General features: G+C 52.3%; 1 protein-coding gene across 2 annotated transcripts in view; it reads right to left on the minus strand.

Annotated features, from left to right (window-relative positions):
• The window catches only part of RhoGAP102A (Rho GTPase activating protein at 102A), a 107824-nt gene that overhangs the window by 53651 nt on the left and 32970 nt on the right, over positions 1 to 21203 (minus strand). The window lies entirely within an intron of this gene.

The raw sequence follows: 21203 nt of genomic DNA on the forward strand, positions 1-21203 counted from the left end.
GACCCCCACGTATAAACTACTGGCATTAGGGGTCTACAACACTGTGACGGAGCTCTCGGAAGCTCATCTCACTTCTCAGTACGAGCGTCTCACTCACACCTCCACGGGACGTCACATACTCGACAAGCTTGGAATACGCTTCGAAACAACCGCACCCGACAGGGTCCAGCTTCCACACCATATCCACAGTAACCTTATCGTTACCCCTCTTCCTAAAAATATGCACCCAGAGTATCATGTCGCTCGCCGCAAGCACAGGGCTAAGTCTCTGCACAAAAAATATTGAACAGATCAGACAGCAGTCTATGTCGACGCCGCCGAATACCCCGACCGCGAAGCTTTTTCGCTCGCGGTTGTAAACTACTGTGGACGGCCGCTAGTTGCGTGCTCCATTCCCGTCAGATCGCCTGAAGAGGCCGAGGAGGCGGCCATAGCCTTGGCGATGGTCTCCACCTCTGCAGAAACCATCTTCAGCGACTCTAAATCGGCGATTCGTGGTTTCGCCAAAGGCCGGGTCTCCCCTGTCACCCTCTCTCTCCTCCACTCCACCAAACTTCAACTCCGCCCGATCCAATTGATCTGGGTCCCTGCGCACTCGTCGCATCCAGGCAACGAGGCGGCCCACAATTATGCCCGAGGATTCGTCGACCGGGTTGTGGTGTCGCCCGTCCTGCGGACGGCGAGAGATCGTATGGTCACATTTCATGACATAACCATGCACTACCGCTTAGGTAGACTTCTATATCCCCCCGCACATAGTTCTCTCACCAAACACCAAGACGTTGCGTGAAGGCAACTCTAAACGAACACCTTCCCCAACCCCGCGATATATGCCCGCATATACCCTGGGGTCTACTCCCCTTCCTGTCAAATGTGTGGCCAACATGCCACTCTATCCCACATACTCTGGGCTTGCCCTCGGGACTACCCCCCTAGAGGCTTGCAGCTCTCGAATCCAGACCAGTGGGAGGCCGCATTGCTCAGCTCCGACTCGGACACACAGATCCGGGTTGTGACAAGAGCCCTAGAAGTCGCCGAACGCCACGGGCTCATGGCCACTTGATGGGGCTATAACCCCACACCGTCAGATACATCTGTCGACGAAAATAAAGTTTATCCTCCTCCTCCTCCAACAGCTCTCTGATTTACTTCTAATTTCAACTAAACTTCTGCCCTTAAGCACAGAACCACATTCCCTGAAGTAAGCCCAGGCACCATAATTCCTTTCCAAATACCTCTCAGAACTTCATATTTCTTGTACCCCCCCCCCCCCCCCCCCCTAATGCCCTATGTTTCATTATCCCGGCGTCTCTTCCTTTTGCCCTAAGAGACTGTTCATGCTTTTCCGTGTATATCTGCCCTTCGTTCAGCCATATCCCGCAGTATTTGTAGTCGGCCACTTAGGGTATTTCGTGGCCTTGTAAGCACCTGATCAGTTCTATCGTTGAAAATCATCACACCTGACTTAGTTGCGCTAAAACTGAAACCTAGAGCGTTTCCTTCGTGTCCACAACAATTAACCAAAGTTTGTAAATCTTCCTGGCTATCTGCTAACAGTACGATATCGTCCGTATACATTAAACTCGGGAGCCGCTGCTCAACTACATTTCCGCCTAATGTGTACGACAGATCACAACCTAGATTACTTTCTTGTAGCCTTCTTTGCATATTTATCACATAAAGCATGAGCATGCAGGCTACTGCGCATGTGCGCCGCCGCTTCTCCTCCTCGCCACCGTTTGACCTTTCGCCGCAGCCGTGCGCAGTGTGCATTTGAAGGAAGGGTATATAAGGCGCGCTTGCCCGTAGAACAGGCGCACGCTGCCGCGCGCTATGCGTAATCGTTTGACGTTCCTCTTAACACCAGCCAATTTTTTTAAGGCGCCTTTAATGCCTCATACTGTCGTTAGCAGACGCGTCGGCAGCCGTGTCGACAGACGCGTCCGCAGGAGTGTCGACAAACGCGTCGGCAGCCGTGTCGACAGACGCGTCGGCAGGAGTGTCGACAGACGCGTCGGCAGGAGTGTCGACAGACGCGTCGGCAGCCGTGTCGACAGACGCGTCGGCAGATTCGTCCGCCTTTCGGCGTCACTGCTTAAAAGGCTCAAGGTTCCAGCATGAATAAAGGCGCATCTAGAGAATGCATGGGCTTCATAAATAAAATAAAAGGAGTAAAGTCGAGAAAAGGAAATTAAAAATAAAAATAAGAAAATAAACAAAAATAAAAACAAAATAAAAATAAGATGTGAAAATAAAAATAAAAACAATAAAATTAAGAAAAGAGCAAAAATAAATAAAAACAAAATATGAAAAATAAAAAAGTAAATGAAAACAAACACTGGCCAGGAAACGCTTTCGCCTTGCAGCACTTTAGAGAGCCAAAGTGCCCCTGAATTTTTTTATTTGTGCCGCGTGTAACGTCACTCGTTTTCGCGCATGCGCAGCTGTGGCAAATGGCTGCGACGGCTCACTCGAAGAGCGGCTGTGGTGCGGGTAGTGAAGCTTTTCGCTTCAAAAAAAAAAAAAAATCGATTTGTCCAACGGGCAAGGCGTCGCGCCGAACGGGCGATGGCGTTCCGTGGACACACTGGCAGCGCTGCAGCTACTATAGCTGCAGCATTGTCGCGTTCCAGACGAAGCTTAGGCGTCCTCCAAATATATATATTTTTTTAATTCTTGGAAACTTTGTGCAACGACATGCTCATGAAAGGTGGGACAAAAGCACCTTTCCTCCTGATTGTACCACCTGTGGCGTGCCCAGATCCACACTTTTCCAGTACCTTTGGGAATGTCCTTCCCCAAAGGCAGTATCCCCCATCCCCAATCCCACTCATTCTTCCTGGGAGGCTGCTTTACGGACCGCTCAGCCCGCCGCCTAGAAATGGCTGGTAGATCGGGCTTTACGTGAAGCACAAGCCCTTGGACTCCTGGACCAGTAGGGGACCACCCTGGAAGATTTTTTTTTTGTGTAATAAAGTTGTTTCCATCCATCCATCCATGCTCATGAAAGGAGTTGACAAAGCGCCTTTGAGTGATTCTTATACCTGCTCGTCTTTTCCTAAGAGCGACAAAAAATGCCGATGTAGTATCAGTATTTTTACATATAGCTTTCGTTACATCTATCGCAAAGTTGCCTGCTTTCATCATTTACTTGCGTTGGCAGAGACGTTCCACGAAAACAGGACTGAGTTCCTGGGTTCGAACCCGGCCGCGGCGGCCGCGTTTCGATGGAGGCGAAACGAAAAAGGCGCCCGTGTGCTGTGCGCTCTCAGTGCATAACCTCCAGGAGTGGTATTAGGTGGTGTAAATTATTCCGGAGTCCTCAACTGCCGCGCCTCTTTCTTCCTTTCTTCAGTTCCTCCTTCATCCCTTGGCCGCGGCGCGGTTGAGGTGTCTACCCTGGGGCGTGCCCCGAATTCCTGATGAAATAACGTTTTTTTCTCTCTCTCCACCGAGATGAGAAGCAATTACTGCTCCCTTTTCTTTCCTCAAAAAACCAATTTTCATTTCTTTTTCTGAGATGCGCAGCGCTAAAAAGGCCGTCTTCGACGGCTGGGGTCTCCTTTTCTTCGGAACTTTTAGAAGGTGCTTGCTAAAGGCACTTACTCTATGCTGGGTCAGAGAAAAGTAATCGATGCTATCACTCATGGTAAATAGCCAGCAACAGCGAGGCGGCAAGTCAAGCGTCCATGCCTGGCCAACACTTCCCAGACGTTGCCATCTCACTAGTGTTGGCATGGCTCGGCAATTTAATATCGCTGCTCGTGGTGCATTGGCAATACATCTGCTATAACCCTAGACGAAGTCCTTGGTTAGGAGTGCGCATATCGTTGTTTTTTGTAGAGTGAGAGAGAGAGAAAAAACTTTATTTACAAAGGAATTCGGGGCACGCCCCAGGGTCCCCCGCACGACCCCACTGCACTCAAGGGATGTCCCTTTTTGATCGAGAGTACAATTATGTGCACATGCCCGTAATGCGGTCGAACAGAAACCTTAAATCATGCCACTTATGAATGCCCAGTCGCACGAAACCTTTCGACACTAGTGTCACGCATGTTTGAAATTCGTGTACAATGGCACAGTCACCACCGTGACGCCTTTCTTCATCTAATAATGTGCATCGGTACCTATGTGCTCTGGAAACGGAGAGGACTGGCTCTCTTGCGGGGACGCCCGCAGAAAGCTATGTTTACTCTGTTGCATCGCCTCCGAACGTTGCTTTTCAAGCATTTAAATGCGGAATTTGTCGTGCTGGGAAAGGAAGCCTTCCTCCTGCGCTGGTCCACCAGATTCATTGTTGTTGTGAACAACAGAGTGACCACGCCTATCCTTCCATACTAGCAAGGTTGGCAAGTGCTGTGTTTTAAGCATGAAATGCTTTTAGCCCCCGTTGTCGGCAGTGTGGTGACGTCACGCCGAGACCGAGAGCCATCATCCGGGCACTGAAATCCAGTCATCCGGGCACTGAAATCCAGATATCCGGGCACTGAAATCGAGTCATCCGGGCACTGAAATCGAGTCATCCGGGCTCTGAAACGAGAACATCCGGGCACCGTACGAGACTTAGCGAGATTTAACGAGACTCCGTAAGCCCTCCTACGCGACCGGCATGCAAGCGCTGGTTGGTCTCCAAACGAGACAAAAAATAACTGCTGCCAGTGCCTTCTCAATGTTTATCAAGATATCAGTGGAGCTGTGGGTTTGATAACGCACGGAATTATAATTTCCGATTTCTAATAACGCGTGCAAAAACCACATAAATTGCATGTTGCACTTCGTTGTCGTACGTGATCCGGGGGAGAAGCGCTGCGTTCAAAGGGCAAGGCATCGCGCCGAACGGGTGGTGGCGTTCCTCCCTTGCTTTACGGTGCGGTTCGGGTGTCCACCGAGATGGCAGAGAATTACTGCGCCATTTCCTTTCCTCAAAAAACCAAATGGCAAGGCATCGCGCTGAACGGGTGGTGGCGTTCCTCCCTTCCTGTACGGTGCGGTTCGGGTGTCCACCGAGATGAGATTAGGCCCGTAAACATTTCATGCTTACTGTACTCTCGTTTACGGGAGAGGCAGAGATTTTTTTTCCTTGCTTGTTTTTACATAAGTACGCGATGGAGCTACATAAAACCAGCTCTTCTTATCTTGAACCGTATAAATCGACCATTTGTGATGTGATTTTGAACGCAGTCCACATTGTGAACCTGTTGAAGATGTCTGTTGAATTGTAGATTTTTTGGTAAACAATAAATTCTCTTAAAAAGGAGTGCACAACAGAAAAAAGATAAAAAGGCATAGCTTTATGATTTAACTTTCAGGTGGCCGCCACTGGGAAACTTTTCTAGCTTCTTTGCTGCAAAGCAGCTTGACTAAACGATTAAGTGGTTTGGTTTGGTTCATTGGAGTTTAACGTCCTGAAGCAACTCAGGCTATGAGGGACGCCGTAGTGGAGGGCTCCGGAAATTTCGACCACCTGGGGTTCTTTAACGTGCACTGACATCGCACAGCACACGGGCCTCTAGAATTTCTCCTCCAAAGAAATTCAGCCGCCGCGGCCGGGATCGAACCCGCGTCTTTCGGGTCAGCAGCCGAGCGCCGTAACCACTGAGCCACCGCGGCGGGCAAACGATTAATAAAATACATTAAGGGGCTAGTTAGTGATGCATTTTCTTTTCTTAAAATTTAAACAGTGCGGCATTATTATACAAAAAAAAAATCTCTTCCTCTCCCGTAACCGAGAGTAGAGTAAGCATGAAATGTTTACGGGCCTAATGTCATCTCGGTGGACACCCGAACCGCACCGTACAGGAAGGGAGGAACGCCACCACCCGTTCAGCGCGATGCCTTGCCATTTGAACGCAAGGTTTTTTGAGGAAAGGAAATGGCGCAGTAATTCTCTGCCATCTCGGTGGACACCCGAACCGCACCGTAATGGAAGGGAGGAACGCCACCACCCGTTCGGCGCGATGCCTTGCCCTTTGAACGCAGCGCTTATCCCCCGGGCCCCTGTGCGCCTGCGCGGCTTTGCTTCGATGCGCGAAGCCCCTAAGAGATCACGTATGACAACGAAGTGTATCGTGGCATTTATGTGCTTTTTGCACGCGTTATTACAAATCGGAAATTATAATTCCGTGCATTATCAAACGCACAGCGACTGACATCTTGATAAACATTGAGAAGGCACTGGCAGCAGTTATTTTTTGTGACTCCTTTGGAGACCAACCGGCGCTTGCATGCCGGTCGCGTAGGAGGGCTTACAGAGTCTCGTTAAATCTCGTTAAGTATCGTACGGTGCCCGGATGTTCTCGTCCCCCCCCCCCCCCCCCCCCCCCCCGTGCGTCGTTGCTACGGGAGGCTGATTCTTCTTTGTCCAGTGTTTGTTCTATGCACTATATATAGGCTGTAATTTGTGATATGTACGGTGTGTTAAAATAAGGTCATGGTGTTTCTGGGTGGCCACCCACTTTGTATACATTTGTTTTGCCCTCAGTCATGAGTGTGTTTCCAATGTTTTGTTTGTTTGCACGGTTGAATAAACTTCCCTTTTATTCAGAGCCCGGATGACTGGAATTCAGTGCCCGGATTAGTGGATTTCAATGCCGGGATGAGTGGATTTCAATGCCCGGATGAGTGGATTTCAGTGCGCGGATGATGGCTCTCGGTCTCGGCGTGACGTCACCACACTGCCGACAACGGGGGCTAAAAGCATTTCATGCTTAATAAGCAGCTGAAATACTGAACACTAAACATTAGCTGGCAGCCAGCTCCCTTAGTTGAATCTTACGGCGGAAAGCCGCAATACTCCATTTAGTGGCTCCATAACGCGTTAGAATCAGGGATCCAATCGCACTTTGTTTTCGGAAAACGGTGCTTCCTCCCTTCCCTTACGGCGCGGTTCAGGTGTCCGCCGAGGTATGTGAGACAGATACTGCGCCATTTCCTTTTCCCCAAAAACCAATTTACCAACTTTACCACTACGGCTTCTGAATCAGCCGTTGTATAGAGTGCACGATTTAAACAAACAGTCCAGCATGCATGGCATGGAAGTGAACACCTGGGGAAGTAGTAATAATCCTGCCCTTCGCTGCCATCTGTGGAGCATGGCATAGATTTTCTCATTATTACTTAGAGGGAACATTAGCGCTGCGATAGATTATTCAGCATGGAGAGGTGCAGAATGCCGGTACCGTAGTTGTCTTCGCTATTGTTAGGCATAAAACCTCGATTCGTTCGAAACAACACAACTCTTCGCGAGGTATACATCGAAGAAATGGCGTGAAAGTTTCCGTACCAGCCTAACACGGAATATTCACTTGTGTTAAGTTTATTGTTGTGACAAACGCGGTATTAAAATAACAGAATTTGCGCACAGAGGAGAGCATCCCAGCGCCTACCGTGTTCGAGGCAGAATCCACAGAATACGAAACCAGTCTACCGGCATTCCCGTGCTCGATGAAATGCTCTTTAAGAAACTCGCGTAGGCGGTGGCGCCACTTCACTCTTTAGGTATTTTGAGGCTGTATGGTTGGTGGTTGGTTGGTTTACGGGGTTTAACGTCCCAAAGCGACTGAGGCTATGAGAGACGCCGTAGTGGAGGGCTCCGGAAATTTCGACCACCTGGGGTTCTTTAACGTGCACTGACATCGCACAGTACACGGGCCTCTAGAATTTCTCCTCCAAAGAAATTCAGCCGCCGGGGCCGGGATCGAACCCGCGTCTTTCGGGCCAGCAGCCGAGCACCATAACCGCTCAACCACCGCGGCGGGGTTGAGGCTCTATGGAGCAAGGCACGACTCCACGAGCGCAGCGCCGCGACAAGCGTCGGAAAACACGCAACTCGATGGCCTGTCGCCTCCTGTCGCTGGTACGTAGTCGCGAAAACGGCGCGAAGAGTTTTACCGGATGCCGAGAGAACTGTGTTCTCTGATTGGTTACACCGACCGCAAACCAGCGAGCGGCGAAAATATCTGACATGGACAGATAGTAGGGTCATTTCTTTAACATACACCAGCTACACCAGTGTATCAAACGTCCAATACTTCCAATGAAGCTTTGCTACACTGGTGTAGCTGGTGTAGGTTAAAGAAATGACCCTAGTAAGGCGAATGCCTTTAATGGCTCATACTGTCGTGACCAAGACGTGTCAGCAAATTTGTCCGCGTTTCAGATTGGTCGAAATGGTCGTGACGTCACTGCGCGCGAATTTTGACGGTTGTCCACCGAAATATGCGAGATAGTTACTGCGCAATTTCCTTTCCTCAAACACTATTTTCGACTGGTGTCCACCGAGATATGGGAGATAGTTACTGCGTAATTTCCTTTCCTCAAATACAATTTTCATTTTCTTCATTACGGCCCCTCTTTCTCGTTCTTCTTCCACTCCACTTCCTCCCTTCGTTTACGGTGCAGTTCGGGTGTCCACCGAGATGACACAGAATTACAGCGCCATTTCCTTTCCTCAAAAAGCATTGCGTTCAAAGGGCAACGCATCGCGCCGAACGGGTGGTGGCGTTCCGTGGACTCCCTGGAAGCGCTACAACACGCTGTCGCGTTCCACTCCGAACGGCAAAGATTAAGCGTCATTAATGGGCAGTTAATTAATGGCTGGTTGGTTGGTTGGTTTATTGGGGTTTAACGTCCCAACGCAACTGAGGCTATGAGAGACGCCGTAGTGAAGGGCTCCGGAAATTTCGACCACCTGGGGTTCTTTAACGTGCACTGACATCGCACAGCACACGGGCTTCTAGAATTTCGCCTTCATCGAAATTCGGCCGCCGCGGCCGGGAACGAACCCGCGTCTTTCGGGTCAGCAGCCGAGCCCCGTAACCACTGAGCCACCGCGGCGGGGCCAGTTAATTAATGCGCCAACAGAATGTGAAGTGAACAATCGCGTAGCAGAATGCAGCACTCAGGCTTTCGCCTTTCACCACTTTAGCCGCTAAAGTTCCTCGTAATTTTTTGCTAAGCGCCAGCGCCAGCTCGCGTTTGTGCCTCGCGCATGCGCAGACCGGCTCCGGCGTACGATGGTGCGCGTAGGCGCTGAGCTCGTGCGCCTCGGATGAGCCCATGGAGATGCGCATTAAGGGAAGGAATAAAGGAAAGAGTAAAAGAAAGGAAGAAACGAACAATTAGTAAAATGGATTTCAGCCTACCTTTCAAACAGAGAGAGAGAGAGAGAGAGAGAGAGAAAACTTTATTTACAAAGGAATTCGGGGCACGCCCCAGGGTCCCCGCACGACCCCACTGCACTCAAGTGTTTATGTTCCTGAGGTCCATAACACTGTCAGCACGGCCGGTGGCGATGGTCGGCACGGCCGGGTCCTCCGAGTGCAGCAGGGTCTCCCAGTCCTCCCAGGTCTTGAGGTTCTCTAGGTCCCGCGGGGGAGGGTCCGCCGGGCAGAGGGAAAGGATGTGGAGGGAAGAAGCGAAGGGTTCTGGGCATAGGGCGCAAGCAGGAGTGGGGAAGGAGGGATGATAGTAGGTTAGGGTAAGGGGCGAGGGGAGAGTATGTGTTTGTAATCTGCGCCAGAGTGTTGCGTGTCTGTTATCTAGGGAGGGGTGGGGCGGGGGGTAGAGCTGGCGAGAGGCTCTGTATGCCTGGGTCAGCTCACTGAATGAGTGCATGCGATCCTTCGTGAATCCCCGATCCGAGGCCACCTGAGCCCGGTTTAAAGAACCTCGGGCTAAAAGGTTGGCAGCCTCGTTTCCGGGATTCCCGGAGTGCGCAGGCACCCATATCAGCTCCACTTGGCGGGGCGGGGGTGCATCGGGCGAGTTCAGTATGCCAAAAGCAGGGACATGAACTCGGCCTCGAGCAAAATTTAGAATCGCAGTTTTAGAGTCAGTTAAAATATACCGGGCTTCCGTGCGGGTTATAGCAAGTGCAATGGCGGCTTCCTCTGCAGCCTCTGGGGACGTATCTGGAGGGAGAGGTAGTGTGAGGAGGGTGGATGAAGAGGAGTCCACCGCAGCTGCTGTCGCTTCATCACCCGTGCAGGTGGTGGTGGTGGAAAACATTTATGTACAGGTATAATACAGGAGGTTATGCATGAGCTGACCCAGAGGGGGCCAGCCCTTACAAATACTAGGTGGAGGTCCCTAGTTCGGGACCCCAGTGGCATCGGCCGCCGCCCAGGCTCGCGCGACCAAGGCCCGTTGGGCCTGCAGGTCAGAGCAGCCGAGCAGGGTCGCCTCCCAGTCCTCCCGGGTTGGGTTGGGGTGAGGGGGGATAGCAGGGTTGGAGGGGCAGGCCCACACCATGTGGTAGATGTCCGAAGACTTCTCCGCACAGTGCGGACAGCTGCCCGAGAAAGAAGGGTCGAAGTGTTTCAGAGCTGCCGGGCACAGCAAAGTATTAGTATACAGGCGGAGCAGAAGCCGCTCCTCCGCCTTTGACAGACCTTTACACGGGCGGGGATAAAGACCATGGCCAGATTGATAGAGTAAAACGATGTCTTTGAAGGTGTAAGCTGGAATAAATTCGAGTTCCTGATCGTCAGGGTCGGAGGGGAATGTCCGGTGAGAGAGCGCGCGGGCGGCGGCGTCAGCTGCCTCATTTCCCTCAAGGCCCATGTGAGCGGGAGCCCAAACGATACGCCGGTGCGCGGGGTCACCGGTGTAGACGCTGTTTTGAAGAATGCGGTAGGCTAGATACGGTACCCAGCCCTGCTCGACGTTCCGACATGCCCCTCGCGAGTCGGAAATAATTGTTTTTGAATTGGAATCAGATGCAGCCAATGCAATGGCGACCTCCTCCGCGTGTGTTATGTCACGGGCTCGGAAAGTGAGGCCGTTCACTGTTTTGGATTGGTGGACGACTGCGGCTGTGTACCATCCCCCATGGTGGGGGCCTGAGGCATCCACGTAGAATACGCCGGGTTTCGATCCATAGTGGCGGGCCAGGGCTTCCGCCCGCGCCAGGCGCCGGCCATTATGGTCCTCATGGTTCATGTTCGCGGGAAGAGGGCGCACGTGGAGGGCGCATCTCCACTGGGATGGAATACGTACGCGCTCTTCCATGAGAGTGGTATGTTGGATGTGTAGCCGGGCAAGGAGGCGGCGACCCGACGATGTCTTCGAGAGACGTGTGTATTGGTTAGTCAAGTGGGCTTCCCGGAGCTCCCGAAATGTGTTCACCATGCCTAGGCCCAGGAGGCGCTTGTTGGAGGTGGTCACGGGGAGGCCTAGAGCCCGCTTAATAATTTTGCGGAGGATGACTTCGAGTGAATCCTCGTCTTGCTTCCGCAGGTGGAGGTATGGAGTCGAATATAGAATTCGACTGGTTACAAATGCATGCGCCAGCCGCAAGGCGTCCTTACATCGTAACCCCCCGCGCTTGTTAGAAACCCGGCGGACCAAGCGGCCCACCTGGTCCCCCACCTGACGGAGTTTGGCCAATGTTGTTTCTGACCGTCTGTCTTGATGTATAAAGAGCCCCAGTACCCGGACTTCGATATTTTCAGGGATTGGACCTGTCTCAAGAGACAATGAAATTTTGGCTGTGCACTTTGGTGAGGGGCGTATGTGCACAAATTCAGACTTTTGGGTGGAGCATTGGAGGCCGCAGCGGCGAGCATAACGGTCCACTATGGTCGCCGCCTCCTGCAGGTTAGCCTCAATGTCTGCAAGGGAACCGTGCGTGGCCCACAGGGTGATGTCATCTGCATACAGCGCATGCTGCACACCGGCGACAGCATCCAGCTGGGCCGGTAGGCGCATCATAGACAAATTGAATAAGAGAGGAGAGAGCACCGCGCCCTGGGGTGTACCCCTGGTTCCTAAATGAAAAGGGCCATGTTCTTTATCCTGGATCCGAATGTAAGATTGTCGGTTAAAAATTGCCGAATGTATTGAAAGGCATTTCTGCCGCAGTTAGTTTGAGAGAGGTGGGTGAGAATGATCTCGTGGGTAACGTTGTCGAATGCACCCTTCAAATCCAAGGCGAGTACGACCTTGTCATTGTGAGGGCATTCCACGGGGTCGAGGACAGCCCGATTGAGTTGTAGCAGGACATCTTGTGCAGATGTGTGTGGGCGAAATCCGAACATGGTGTCTGCGAAAAGGTGTTTGGATTCCATGAACTCGGACAACCTGTCACGTACCATCGTCTCCATGAGTTTGCCCACACAGGAAGTCAGAGAGATGGGGCGGAGCAGGCAGCGTCCACCCATACGGCGTCCGGCTGGGGGCCGTACGCTCGATGGAGTGCCTTCGCACGGGCTCTGCGGCGCTGCTCATGGTGGGACGGGTGCATATTCCTCGGGAGCGGCCTGATGAGAAGCTCTCGGTGAAGGGATCGTGGGATGGCGAGAAGGGTTGGGTCGTTGGCCGGTATTTTGATTCCGAGGGAGTCCAGGATATACCGACCTGTGGAAGTTTTTGTGAGCCTGATGTATTGGGCCTGTCGGTGGGCCTCCACCAGTTCCCCGATCGTGTTGTGGAGGCCCAGGCCTAGTAATCTGTCTGTGGGTGTGTTGAGGGGAAGATGAAGTGCTACCTTGAATGCCTTGCGAATCAAAGCATCCAAAGCGTTTATGTCATGTTTGGAAAGTTGTAAGTATGGGGTAGTGTACAGTACACGGCTGAGGACAAAGGCATGAACGAGGCGACATAGGTCGCGCTCCTTCATGCCTCTATGATGTCCCGAAACCCTGCGGATGAGGTGCGATATCACGCCTGCAACCTGCTTGAGTTTCTTGAGGGTAGTGGTGTTTTTGCCATCGTTGTGGATGTGCAAGCCCAATACACGGAGGGTGCCAACCTCAGTTCACTCTGGTGTCCCTCAGGGCTCTGTTCTTGGTGCTCTGTTGTTTTTAATATATATTAATGATATTGTTGCTAACATTCCTGTGAAAATAAGACTTTACTTGTGTTATTTATACAGAAGTAAGAAATGTTTCCGATCAGCTATTACTTAATAGTGCGTTGCAAACAGTGTTCGCATGGTGTGAAGCATTGCAAATGTCCATTAATTTTGAAAAAAACTGTACTAGTGAGAATCACCCACAAAAAGAAAGTCTAACTTTTCAGTTATTGTATTAACGGCATGACACTGACAGAAGTAACACAATATAAATATCTAGGGCTCTGGGTCACTAACACTCTTAGTTGGAATAAACATATTGACTTCATAACGTGTAACGCTTTTCGTAAACTGTTTTTCTTGGGACGGGCATTGCGATTGTCTACCCCATCTGTACGCCTACTTGCTTACAAATGTATTGTTCTGCCTACCTTAGATTATGTTTCTATCATTTGGGACCCGTTCACGCAAACTAACATGTATAAATTAGAGAAGGTTCAAAAGAGGGCGGCACGATACATATATAACAATTACCGACGTACATCAGTAACACATCTTTTAATCCAAGCTGGCCTTCCGACAATATCGAAGCGAAATCGTTCTGCACGACTTAAATTTATGTATCAGTTAATCAAGCGACACTACAGAACGGAACTCACCGATTTGCTGGTTTTTTCGTCCGGTTATGCGACGCGACAACGACACCAGCTAACCTTAACTCCTTATCGCGTCTGAAATAACTGCTTTAAATACTCATTCCTTCCACGAACTATTTCCGATTGGAATAACCTCACTAACACTGAAGTGCTGCAGCCGTCGCTGACGTTGTTCTCGCAACATATCACCTAGATTTTATTGCATTTGCTATTTCACTGTTCTGTTGTATATGTTTAATTGTTGCATTCCCAACGGTGCAGAAGAGCTTAAACTTGCACTGTTACTTTTTGTTTACTTTTGCCTGTTTTGTTCAACTGCTTAATTTGTATCCCCACCCTGCTAAAATCCCAACTACGTGATTGCAGTATCAATAAATAAATAAAATAAAAGCGGTACCGTAGGAGGGGGGGGGGGGGGGGGAGAGGGAGGGCTCCGGAATAATTTCGACCACCTGGGGATCTTTAACGTGCACTGACATCGCACAGCACACGGGTGCCTTTACGTTTCGCCTCCATCTAAAGGTGGCCGCCGCGCCCGGGTTCGAACCTGGGTACTCCGGCTCAGTCGCCGAACGCCTAACCACTCAGCCACCGCGGTGGGTGGGAATTCAATAAAGTAATCGTGTTATGGCTAAAAAATGATAGATAAGAAAGTAGACTAGAAACATACACATGCAGTAAAATCTCGTTTATTAGAAGCCAAAAAAAATGGTCCGAAGTATCCGAAAGTTCGAGTTATCGAATAACATCGACAAAACTGTCAAGAACTGCAATGAAGAAAGTTGGGCGAGTTGGTAATACATGTTGAACTTAGCAAAGCGCAATAAAAAGACTGGGACAAGAACTGCTTTCATCACGGTAAATTCATTTTATGAAACACTGCAATGGCCGCCTGATTTAGAGACACGGAATGCGCGGCACTGAATGCTTTTTATATTTTGTGGGAATCTGGCTTTCCGCCGTCGCCTTTGCGCGGCTGTGCCGGCCGCCCGCGTTGTTTCTCCTCTTTCCCTTGCTCCCGCCTCAGGCGGTGGAGAGGCGGCTGGGTGACTAATCACTGTCATTTAGCCACAGCTCCGCCCCGGCTCCCCAAGGGCCTTTGCCATTGGCGCCTTTTGGCGGGAATCCGGGACCCGTTTTGGCGGCCGCGCATCCCGCGACCGCCCGAGCGGGGCCCAGAGAGAGAGATCCCTCCGAGACAGCGTAAGGTGCGTACGTTACTGTTTTGTCCGTGCCGGCCGTTGCCGTTCGGACCAGTGCTTACTCGAGCTCGCCCGCACGTGTCCTCTGACCTGCAGCGGCTCGAGCCTGTCCAGCGGGGTCCAGCGACCTCTGACAGGCGTACCTTGCGTTGAATGCCCACTCTCTCTCGCAACCGGCCCAACGGTCGACACGAGAGAGAGATCACAGCACTGCCGCGGGGACATTCTCCTGCAGCGGCGTGTTAGCGGCGCGCATTACTCGAGTCGCTTCGTGCGCGCAGCGGAGCCTTGCTCCTCGCGCGCCCCCGGGACGGGGTGACGATTGAGTGTGTGTGTACTGCTGAAGGACGACGTGAATAAACGTCTCCTTTGTGAACTTGGAGGCCTATTTCTTTGCGGCGAATCGCTCTCCTCCCTGCGGAGGTTGAGTGCGCCGCATCGGTGTCCCAGTGTGTGTGTGGTGACGGCTGATCGGGGCCCTTGGCTCGCGCGAAGCTCGAACCCGCGGTGGGTGGTGGCCTGTGTCCACTTAGAAACCCACAACTGGCGCCCAACGTGCTAAGTCATTGGCGCTTACGCCTTTGATGGCACATTAGCCGAGCAGGTCGCCTTGCCGATCACGCTTGCGCACCATGTCTACCCCCAGCGGGGCACTCGGTAGCTACATGTCGGCTCCCTACGGAGTTGTAGCGTCGTTTGATCCGCTGGCTGCTGTTCCTTCGAATAGCCAGACACCGTGGTTGGCCGCGGCCCCCGTTGGGGTTTACGGCGCCACAACCCAAAATGTCGACCACGCGACTCCCATTGGAGCTGTATCGGAAGCACCCTGCGGTGCATCCGCTGGTCACATGCCTCAGCTGTGCACGCTTTCCGCCCAGTGCGAAAGCAGTTCGTGTCACGCTGCCGCAACCGGCAGTTTCGAACAGCAGCAGCCGTGCCCCGCGAGCAGTCAATTCTGCTCTGGGAACGGCGAGGCGCTGGCCCGGTTCCCTGCGGAAACCGCGCCGCTCATCGAACTAGGAGCCTTGCCTCCCTCGTTCGTGCAGCCCGCCCAAGCCTCCACTGAGGCAAGGGTGCAGTGCGCTCAGTTGGCTGATGCGGCTCCGCGAGCCTGCGGGTCGGCTGGCGCGCTGGGCTCTCCTGATACAGCATTGCGACTTTTCCGTGCAGTGTCGAAAGGGGAGCACAAACGTGGTAGCTGACGCGCTATCCCGTGCCCCACTCGCCAGCGGCGCCTTGACGCCTGTAGGCGGAGGGGGCGAAACAGCGGACGAGCCGCCGGGCGGCAAGGAGGGGGAACCCGCAAACGGGTTAACCCATTCCGCTAACCAGGCGAGCAGCGCTTCGCAAAGCGGACGAGAGGCAAAGCTCTTCGTGAGCGCCTCGGAGGTGCCGACGCGAACGGAAATTTTGGCTGCAAACCTGAGTGGGGACGAGACCATGCTCCCCTCTGGGATGACTGGAATCGTTTTCAGCCGTAAGAGCTACTGAAAGCCCAGCAAAATGACCTTTTTTGTCGCGAGGTGAGCGACGGTCTCAGGGAGACGGAGCGCCGTGACGCTACTTGTATTGTAGCGGGCGCAGGGGGGAAGAAGCCAGCGTGTGTCGCGGCGAACCCCGGGGATTCATATTTGCTGGACCATGACGGGCTCGTGCTGAAATACATAGCCACCGATGACGAGTCCATCGACCCGCTCTAGGTGGTTATCCCCAAAAGTCTGAGAGGCGCACTGTTGAGATTCTCTCATGACTAACCACTGGCCGGTCATTTGAGTGGCTCCAAAGTTTTTGCAAAACTGAGCCATTCGGTGACGTGGCCCGGCATGAAGCGTGACATTTTCCGCTATTGCCGTTCCTGCCATGTCTGTCAAGCGGTGAAGTCACGGGGCGGCAAGCCGCCTGGAATGATGAAACCGATTGACAGTGTGCGTCCGTGGCAGATGGCCACCTGCGATTTGATGGGGCCTTTCCCCAGGAGCAAGCAGGGGTTCATAGACCTGAAGGCCTACGCGTCACGGTCTGACGAGCTTGCGCCGGTACCCATTGGTATCAAAGGCAAGCGCAAAGGCACAACTGGTGCTGCGGAACGCAAGCGTACGGAGCACCGGTACAATCTGAGGCGACGGTCACCGGTGTGATTGATGCCGGACGGCGGACTTTTCCGCAACCGAAGGCACGCAGCCTCAACTAGCTGGCGAGCTTTCTCGCCAGGTCCTACCCAGGTGAAGCACGGTGTGTTATTTTTTTTGTTGTTGTTTTTGGCAGCTTGCTCAGTTCCAGCCTTGTGTGTTTATCAGTTTATTTATTTGTTTGCTTGAGTCAGTTTCTAGCCACTTTCGTTTCCCGCTTGCTCGTCTGTTTTCGTTCTAACGTACCGAGATGTACATAGGCAACATGTGTTGGCGGTCAGTTTTTTTTTACCAGACTTGTACATAGGCAAACTTCAGCCCGCTCGCGCTTGCTCTTATCTTCTAGAAGCAAAAGATGGGTGTCGTTTGTACGGCGCGCCTCTTCTCATTTCCGGCCCGACTGTGGGTGGTGGGCTCGTTAAGGAGCCGTGTGTCGCGGTGCGAGTTTTGTGCGGCCCGTATGGAGGGGAAGTTGGCGGGGCGTTTGGGGCGATGGGGGGCGGAAAGTGCACCCTTTGACTCTCGCCGCGGCGCCTCTGGACGCTTCTGATGAGGGGATCGTTGTCGCCGACCAGCATCCGCGCACTTTCCGGTGTATGCGTGGTTGTGGCTGTGACTGTGTGCGCGCGTAACCATGAGCCAAGGTGACGCCTGTGAGTTGTGCTGTTGTGTCCTGCGTGAGCGCGAGGATGAGAAGGACCCCTCGCTGTGGACAAGGTTACACATCTGGACGCCGCCGAACGTCCTCGCCCGTTTCAGCCGGCGTGAAGGGGGTGCACTAACTGTCTTGTGCCCGAACGTGATGTCGTGTCCAAGGGCGCGAGGTCAGTGCTCTGCCGCTGCCCCGTCGTCATCAACGCACCCTACATCAACGGAAAGAAGACCGCCATCAGTCGTCGGCCCTCCCAACCCGTTCAACTTGAAGTCTGCGAGCGGTGAGTCGCCGACAGGCCCACTGGGCCGCGCCACCGAACTTTGAGGCTGGCATCCACCTGTACATAGTTGTACAGTTGTATTCACATCTTCTTGTGTACCCTGTATATAATCTGCAAGCTGTTTTGATTTACTGAAGCGTATGCAAGTGTTGTTTGCCTTGTTTTTCCTTTGTTTTTTTTACATTGTTCTGGCTGGAACTGAAGTGTAGCTAGTTTTTTTTCTTTTTTTGTATTCATTTCTTTATTTTGGAACTGAAGTGTAGCTAGTTTTTTTTTGTGTATTCATTTCTTTATTTTGGAACTGAAGTGTAGCTAGTTTTTTTTGTGTATTGATTTCTTTATTTTGGCCGCGTGCTTTGCCGATGGGTAGGAGGGCATTTAAGGAGAGGGGGATGTGGGAATCTGGCTTTCCGCCTTCGCCTTTGCGCGGCTGTGCCGGCCGCCCGCGTTGTTTCTCCTCTTTCCCTTGCTCCCGCCTCAGGCGGTGGAGAGGCGGCTGGGTGACTAATCACTGTCATTTAGCCACAGCTCCGCCCCGGCTCCCCAAGGGCCTTTGCCATTGGCGCCTTTTGGCGGGAATCCGGGACCCGTTTTGGCGGCCGCGCATCCCGCGACCGCCCGAGCGGGGCCCAGAGAGAGAGATCCCTCCGAGACAGCGTAAGGTGCGTACGTTACTGTTTTGTCCGTGCCGGCCGTTGCCGTTCGGACCAGTGCTTACTCGAGCTCGCCCGCACGTGTCCTCTGACCTGCAGCGGCTCGAGCCTGTCCAGCGGGGTCCAGCGACCTCTGACAGGCGTACCTTGCGTTGAATGCCCACTCTCTCTCGCAACCGGCCCAACGGTCGACACGAGAGAGAGATCACAGCACTGCCGCGGGGACATTCTCCTGCAGCGGCGTGTTAGCGGCGCGCATTACTCGAGTCGCTTCGTGCGCGCAGCGGAGCCTTGCTCCTCGCGCGCCCCCGGGACGGGGTGACGATTGAGTGTGTGTGTACTGCTGAAGGACGACGTGAATAAACGTCTCCTTTGTGAACTTGGAGGCCTATTTCTTTGCGGCGAATCGCTCTCCTCCCTGCGGAGGTTGAGTGCGCCGCATCGGTGTCCCAGTGTGTGTGTGGTGACGGCTGATCGGGGCCCTTGGCTCGCGCGAAGCTCGAACCCGCGGTGGGTGGTGGCCTGTGTCCACTTAGAAACCCACAATTTCCATCAATGCTTTACTGCGTGCATACTGTTGGGGGCGTCGAAGGAAAGCTCCTCCAAGATCTCAAAAGGCCGCCGCGGCATCGTTCACTATGCAACGCGGTGGAGCTGCACCACTCCCGCGTCACACCCGTCATAGCGGCAGCGTGGCGTGCGAGGAGGCTTCACCGCGCAAACGGCGAACGGCACGTGACGAGCGCGCAATTTTGGCGCACTAGAAAAAAAGAACCACACGGACGGAAGCTAAGGAAATGCTCAGCGGCTAGAAAAAAAAAAGAGAGGGGAAAGAAGACACCAGTGACGCTGGAACTCAGCGCACGAAACGGTGCTCAGCTGGACTGTCTGGCTGGTGTTGGCAGGTCGAGCCACCATTGCTGCGGGCTGGCGCGAAGCTCGGACGAGCGAAACTGAAACTACATCGTAAGCCTATTCTCGGAAACGAAGCCGTCCGTTATTCGTCGCGTCCGCCGTTGCGCATACATCAAGTGCGCGGACAACGAAGTTTCTCAATACTACCTTGAGGGAAAGCTGGTGCCACTGTATATGTGAGTTTCGTACAGAGCACTTCCTCCGGAGGAACGGCGGAAATGCTAGGTTCGCTATAGTGTTAGGCCGAAAGCGTGTATCGTATTCTGAAGACATAAAACTACGCAGGAGACAGGACACAGAAAAGATGCAGACAGGACGAGCGTCTGTCAGCTCGTCCTGTCTGCATCTTTTCTGTGTCCTGTCTCCTGCGTAGTTTTATGTCTTCAGAATGTCTTACCAACTAGCCTCTCATCACACACTTCTAGTGTATCGTATGACGTGACAGGTAGTTGCGCCGCGACGCTCTCTTCTTTGCGCTTATTAAGTTGTTTGAATACTGCGTTTTTCACTTCTGAAATAGAATTAGCGGAAGTGAAAGTTTGGTGTTAGGCTGGTATGGAAAGTTTCGGAGCGTTTCTTGGAGGTCTGCCTCGAGAAGAGTCGTATCTTTACGGCCGAATCTCCGCTTTATACCCGACAAAAATAGCCAAGCCAAGTAAAAAACCTCCTCTTCCCGGCAGTCCTGTGCGTTTGGTCCAAGCGCCGCTGGTTGTGCACCAGTACTTTCATGGACGATTTCTCAGGAACAAGTTTTCGGACTGACCACGTCCGCAGCTGTGATTTGTTTCCTGGAACATCTGTGGTTCCTTAAGCACTATGGAGTAATAATAAGTAAAGCTTGCCAATGGGTTATCAGTCATGCCTTAAGATCTTCGTCAAACTACTATACGATTTTATAACTGCAGCCCTGTTTGCAATTAGTGAAAGCTCATGTGGTGCTATTCTCCATGCTTTCGATGTAAAGCGAAAATACTCCATGCTTCTTAAAAAATAACCCCGTGAAAAATACCCTTCTAAAAATGCCCCATGAATAAACTGCTCGTTCTGGCGTGAAAGAGCTGCACATACGTAAATTTGGTTTCTGCATTGAAGATTACTGCCGCAGATAAAATAACGCTTTACAGTGTAAAAGTGAGCCCATTGGGTACAATGGTGTAATGGCCCCTCGGCTCGTATTCTGGAAAAGTTCTCTAAGCGGACACCTGCAGAATGCGGCCCAGACGACGACTTCGGCGTTGGAATTGCCGAAGCCTTCGCCGGCCAAACCAGGAAAAACTTGAGATAGCAGTTAACGAAGGAATCTGTGCGGATGTTAAAGAGAAAAAACAATGCGCTGCGATGCCGCACAATCGTCATTCTCTTTGCTACTTGTTAGGGTGGAAGAACTGCCAGCTTTTCCGTAACTAGGTAAACACTGTGCAGCTAAAAGGTAGCTTTGTTATTTCTGAAGTACCTACAAAATCTTGAAGCTTCACTTTACTTTTTCTGCAGACGTAATCCCGAAGGCAACTTTTAAGCTCTTAATGGAGAGTGCATTCTGAAGACGAAGGAGACGGGGCTGACTCGGACTAATTCGACGGGCCACGTGGAGGCGCGAGGAGAAGACAAAGATCGCAGGTGCAAACGTTGCCGCGTGCACACTGTTCGACTGTCTCTGGAGGTCTCTGCTCTGCAATGGTAAGCTGTCGTCTAGGTACCTTTCTTCTAACCGTGCCGCTTTGTTATTCTATTAGCGCGTCGCCGCTGCCTTCAAAGCCGTGTGTGGCACCAGAAGCGCACATTTCACATGCTTCTGTAGCGTGCCAGACCATGCGGGTCGTTTGGACAGCGGTTGGTTATGTCTGTGTTTTCTTCTCCGCGTGAAACCTAAACAAGCTTTTGTACGAGGTATTCTGCCCTCAGACAGCTGGAGAAAGAGAA

The sequence above is a fragment of the Amblyomma mixtum genome, chromosome 1 (genome assembly GCF_055824585.1).
Source record: "Amblyomma mixtum isolate Tamu chromosome 1, ASM5582458v1, whole genome shotgun sequence".
In the NCBI taxonomy this organism is placed as follows: domain Eukaryota; kingdom Metazoa; phylum Arthropoda; class Arachnida; order Ixodida; family Ixodidae; genus Amblyomma; species Amblyomma mixtum.